The 6,000-nt window shown below is 46.7% G+C and overlaps 1 protein-coding gene across 4 annotated transcripts in view; it reads right to left on the bottom strand.

Moving 5' to 3' along the window:
* Nucleotides 1-5,551, bottom strand: part of CTCF (CCCTC-binding factor) — a 45,821-nt gene extending 40,270 nt beyond the window's left edge. For all 4 annotated transcript variants that reach the window (XM_080645841.1, XM_080645840.1, XM_080645843.1 and 1 more), the window contains exons 1-2: nt 5,354-5,551; nt 1,343-1,459 (exon numbers count right to left, since the gene is read on the bottom strand). The gene's annotated coding sequence lies outside the window, so the exon portion shown is untranslated. The remainder of the gene's footprint in view (nt 1-1,342; nt 1,460-5,353) is intronic.
* Between the last annotated feature and the right edge of the window lie 449 nt (nt 5,552-6,000).

Consider the following 6,000-nt stretch of genomic DNA (forward strand, 5'->3'; position numbering starts at 1 on the left):
CTTTTCAGCAGTTCATTAGTATGTATTTTGTATCAACACTTCTACACGAACCTGTAGAGCACAAGTTATTTCTGGACGACAGGAAACCAGCACAAAGACCTTGTCCTTCCCATCTGATGGACGTACCAAGATGCCCACTTGGGAAACAGAGATCTGAAGAATAGTAGAGCTTTCATTCCTGTTCCCTTCCTCCTCTCTATATGCTTCAGGCATGGTTTGTAAGAAAAATCTTAGTAGTCACTTAGATGATTTATTCATATGTTTATCTAATCTCAGCATTTGTAATGTCCACCTCTACACTCCTTTTTGCCATTACATAAGTGAAATTAAACAATTTTCACATTTTCTAGGGGATAAGAAAGAAGTGCCTGAGAAGGTACAATTTCACACCCAACACCTTACCTTTTGTTGTTTATGAGATCCAAAGCCTATAGATCCTGACATTTATGAGAAGCCTGTTTCAAGTTCCCTGTGATGTCTATTATATTTTATAGCAGAAAGTGGAGGCCACAATAAATTTTAAGTGACCCTTTCAAATTTTAAGAAAAAAATTGATAGTGACTATAACTAACACTCTGATGCAAACATGGGTCATTAGCTAGGCCAGTGGTCAGCAAACCGCGGCTCGCGAGCCACATGCGGCTCTTTGGCCCCTTGAGTGTGGCTCTTCCACAAAATACCACGGCCTGGGCAAGTCTATTTTGAAGAAGTGGCATTAGAAGAAGTTTAATTTTAAAAAATTTGGCTCTCAAAAGAAATTTCATTCGTTGTACTGTTGATATTTGGCTCTGTTAACTAATGAGTTTGCCGACCATTGAGCTAGGCTAACTCAATTAGGACCATTTTTATCCAGGATGCCAAATTCCCTAAGAACAGGATTCCATCTGTTTGTTCCTCTTCAATATTACAAATTTCCGCAACAGACTTTTGAATTCATTTACCAAGACTTCAACTAATACTGTCAAAAAATATACATTCCAAAGTTTTCTACAGCAAAGCAGCCACCATTTCCTGTTTTGTTTTTTTTTGTTCTATGTACAGTCCCAAAATGGTACTTAATGCTTTACCATATTCTCAACTCTGAGAATAACCTCTATAATTAATGTTATTCTCTCACAAATGAGGGCTGTAGGCATAGAAAGGTTAAGTAACTGCCCAGTGTCATCCAGCTAATATATGGTAGTGCAGAGTTTCAAACTGAAGACTCTCTGACCATAAAGCCTGTATGCCCTCCACCACTCACCCTCTTGCATCTCCTATACCCAAGAATGGTCCAGCAAATCCTCCAACCCAAGGAGGGTTTTATTACTTCTATTTTTAAGACCAAGAAATGGAAGTATACCTCTCCGTGGCTGCAAAGTCAGTTTGAAGAGGAAAAACAGAATCCAGCTCTCAAGCCCTTGGTCAGCAGTCTGTCCACTAGCGCATCTTGTTCTTTGGCCCCAGGTCCGTGACCATTCTAAAACAGAAGCATAAGTCATTTTTATGAATACTAAATACTAGTACGCACAAATGCACATATAATATGAAAAACAAACTTAGGACATGAAGACTGATAAAATATGCCATCTTATTAATTGGGCCATTCCATAAATATCTTAATTAAGCCAATAATAAAACACTCCAGTTTTTTTAAGACATTTGCTAAATAATTGATGTTTCTATCTCTCTCCCTCTCGCTTTCTCTCTGAAATCAATAAAAATATATTTATAAAAAAAAAAAAAAAAAAGCTTCAGGCAGTGGTAGAGTGGAACTTACCTCCAAGGGGGAAGGTAGTTGGGGGAACTCACAAGTGAAATAAAAGAGCTAAATTTGAATTAAGAGTTTTCAAAGAATTTAGCATAAGAGGTATAACCAAGAGGGAATCCAACTCATAATTAACTAAAGCCCACAAAACTAGGCTGATATAATCCTTCTTAGATGAACCTGAAGAAAAGTCTTCTCTCTTGAGAAGCAATTTAAAACATAAAGGACTAGTGTATTTAGTTTAAGAAACTTTTGTATTGGAGTCCATATACTGTCAAAGGGAATGAGAATTTATGCCCCTGAATATTCTAAGGGCAACAAAAAATGAAGACTGTGTGTGGGGGGAAAAAAAAAATCACTGTTCTTGGGGTGTATGTCAGCAATCTATATGCCATACCACATTTTTGCACCCAAATACTAATCACTGAGAAAATGCACAAAAATACTGCCAGGGACCCTGGCTGGTGTTGCTCAGTGGTTAGAGTGCCAGCCTATGCACCAAAGGGTTGCAGGTTCCATCTCCAGCACCAGTCTGGGTGTGGGCAACCAACTGATGCGTCTCTCTCACATCAATGTTTCTCTCTCTCTTCCCCTCTCCCAAAAAAAATCAATGGAGGAAAAATATCATGTGAGGACTAACAACAACAACAAAAAAGATACTGCCAGGAAAGATCAAGTTTAGGGATGTTTAAAATATGGCATGCCAAATTCTATATATATAATTATGATCCATGGTCTGCAAAGTCATCGTTACTTGTTCTTAAACCTGTATGCTCTTTCTCAAATACCAAATTATGACAATTCATAGTTGTTTGAAGGAGGACCTAATTTTTGGCAAAAGAGCCTGAAGTCATCTGGAACGGAGATAGGTAAATAAGGTAGATAAATGGTCAACTGGTTTCTGGTTTTAAAAAATGAAATGGAGCCTATAAAGTAGATGATATGGAGTGAATTTAATACTAGCAACATCCCTGAAGCAAAAAAAAAAGACCAGTTTCTAGAGGTGAATTTCTGTCAGCAGGCAACATGGTGCAAGGAAGGCTCTGCCACAGGATTCCTCCTCAGGGCACTTGCCAGCCACAGGTGGCCTCCACAACTCACAAAGGAACTCCCCAAGCCTCTCATAAGTCTTAGGTGGGTGTCCTCATTTTTGTGTGTTCTCTAAAGCAAAATCCTAAAGACCTTAGAATTTGAATGCATCTTAAGGATAACTTTTACAGCTCCTAAATTTTATGTTGGTTGAACAAATCTCTAAGATGACTTTTACAACTACTTTTAAATAAGCAGCATTTTCTTATGTGGACAAACAGTTCGGTTGTAATCTTCCTCATACCACTGATTTAAATAATAAGTTCCTTTGGGTAACCTTATATCCTCAATTTATCTTCTCTGTAGATCTACTTTTCCAATAAAAACCTAGTATGAATCCTGGCATTTGGGAAATCTCAAAGGACAGCAACTCTGTGGATAAGCTCTATATCATTAAAACAGTATAAATGATGTGTAAGATTTAGAAGTAAATGACTGCATATCGCACAACTGAATCAAGAAGCAAAATATGGTTTGTGGAGCACAATGCTAACAAGGGGCGGGGGGGAAGCTTTACTCTTGGCTCAATTACAGACCTGCTGGATTTTAATTTTTAATGCATGTGGAGCTTATTTAATAAGTAAAACATGCCACCTGACATCCATAATTTCAAAAGAAAAATAATACCCAAAATCACAAGAGTGCAAAAATTACACAAATGGACTAATATATTAGACAATTAAGTGTGGTTCTATTCCTAAACTTGACACTCCATCAATGCTACTACATTTAGTTAGCGCAATTTTATTCTGGAGGAGGGGAAGAAGGAACATTTTGTAGGGTTCAAAAAGGGATGTTGAAAGACTCCCCTATGGAGGCAGAATGCTGCAAAAGCCTACAGATTGAGATTACACATAATGGACTGACAAATTTGCTTAGCACCAGGATGTTTTAATTTCCTCATAAACTTAATGCAACTTTTCTTAAAAAAAAAAAAAAGTTAATCAAGACTTTCTCTCTCCAAATCAGGCGGAGTTATTACATCAACTGCCGGACCATACTATATAAAGGCACTAGAATATTTGAGGAAAGAGCAAAAAGGTAATTCAACAGAAAGCATTTTTACGATGCAAGATGGCTTAAGAACGGAGTAAATGTAATATACGTGCCCTGTTTGACTTCTTTTGCAGCCTATAGGGTAGTGGAATTAACTTCACTAGTTGATCTAAATTCGGAAGAAAGCATGAAGAATACGTACGGAAATGTTTACTTAATTCTGAACTCAGGGCTACAGGAAGTCTGCTACTAAAGAGTAGTTACATTAGGCGTAGATATTTATAAACCAACTGCAGCTAGTGACCCAAGATTCAATTACAACATCAACCCTCAGATTTCAGCGTTATGGGCAAATTACCAGTGAAGTCAAAATAATTCATTCTGCCGTACTGGAGCTTTAGATCGGGTTGCCGAATCCAGAACTGCTTTCGCCTAGTACTAGAGAACCAAGTACTAAATACTGTACTAAGTTGGCGTCAGGACATTTTAAAGCGCTAGGGAAACTCAAGGGTCGCCTGCCCAAGTTGGCCAGACCATAATCCAGAACTCAGGAATTTGTCATATCACTTGAGATCAGTTTTGATCCCTTTGAGATCTCTTAGCGCACAAAATCAGGCTATCACTCACTGCAAGGGAAGTCCGACCCTGGCTCCAGAAAAACTATTTGGTTCAGAACTCATGTCTTTTCCGCCCACCGTGGGGGGCCGCATCGACAGGGCTCGGCAAAGAGCCCGGGCGCTAGGTTAGGGGCGCAGCGGGGCCCGGCGGGGGCGGCGAGCGCGCGTCCCCCCGCCCGCTCAGGCGGCGTCGAGGCGCGAGTAGCTCAGCCAGCCTTGCAGAGGGAGCTCTCGGCAGCTCTGGGGTCCCTCTGCTCGCAGCAGCGCCGCCTGCGCCACTCGGTGGAGACGGAGACCAGCGGCGGCGACGCGCGGACTGGCAGCGACCGCCGAGCAGCCTCGCAGGGCAGCCGGGTAGGTTCCAGGGACCGGGCGGGCTGGAGGATGGGCAGCCTGAGAGGCGTTGGCCAGGGCCCGACACCAATACTGCACGGAGACCCGGCTGCGCGAGAGGCGGCAGAGTTGGGACCCCTGAGAAAAGCGGGCGCGGAAGCCGAGGCACGGAGATCGCCTGTCGGCTGAGGCTACCCGCCTCGGGAGTGGCGGAGGGCAGAAGGCGGGCCGCGGCCGGGTGATCGGTCGAGCCAAGAGCCGGTCTCGAGGGCAGAGACAAAGGAAGGAAAATGGAGTCGCCGGCGCGCGGGCCTCTGTCGCCGGCGCCGCCGGAGGCCTAGCGCGCCGCCAGGAGGGAGGCCTAGCGGGCGGGTGTGTGTTGGGGGGGCCGGCCGGGCTGTGGCGGCGACGGGCAATGGCGGCGGCCGCGCCGCAGCAGGGACGGTAGAGGGAGACAAACACCCCCCGGCGGCGGCGCTGGCGCCGGGCTGCAGCCAGCGCCGACCGGAGCGGCCCCATCGTGACACCTAGAGGCGGCCCGCGAAACCTCCTCCACCCGGGGCCCCCTTACCTCCGCGCCACACCCCCCGCAGCGCCCGCTCCGCCGCCGCTCCACCGCTCCGGCCACCTGGCGTCCCTGGCTAGCTCCGCGCACCCGCACCGGCCACCGCGCCGCCGCTGCCGCCAAAGAAGCAGCTCCGCGCACGGTTTAATCGCTCCACAGGCTCGGACACAAAATGGCGGCAGCGTGGTGCAGTGCGCCTGCGTCGGCGCTGCCGGGGCCGCGGGTGCTGATAAGGGAAGGGACGGGTGGGGGGGCTGGCCGGGCGACGAGTGGAGGGCGGGGGAGGAAAGGTGAGGGGAGGGGTTGGCGCAGGGCAGCATGGGAGGCGGCCCCGGGCGCCAACTTTCAAAAGCGGGCGCGATGGCGTAACGGGACGCGCTGCGAGTCACGTCACTCCGCACGCGCCCTCCCGCGCTCTCGCCCGGTCGCGCGTGGGCTCCGCGGGCGCCGCGAAGTCCGGGCTCCCGCTGGGTGGGGTTTCTTGGGCGGAGGTCACCGCCTCTGGGCGGTCCGGGATCACAAGTCCGCTTAACCTAGTTCCTTAGCTGTAGATTCTCGCCCTGAATCCGTAAAGGGGGTGAGGGTGTTTGGAAGAAGCCCGTGCGGGGTTAGGTGGTGGGTCTGAGGCGTTTCATGGGGCAGGCCCCGCCCTA

The sequence above is a fragment of the Plecotus auritus genome (assembly GCF_963455305.1).
Source record: "Plecotus auritus genome assembly, chromosome: 10".
NCBI classification, from domain to species: domain Eukaryota; kingdom Metazoa; phylum Chordata; class Mammalia; order Chiroptera; family Vespertilionidae; genus Plecotus; species Plecotus auritus.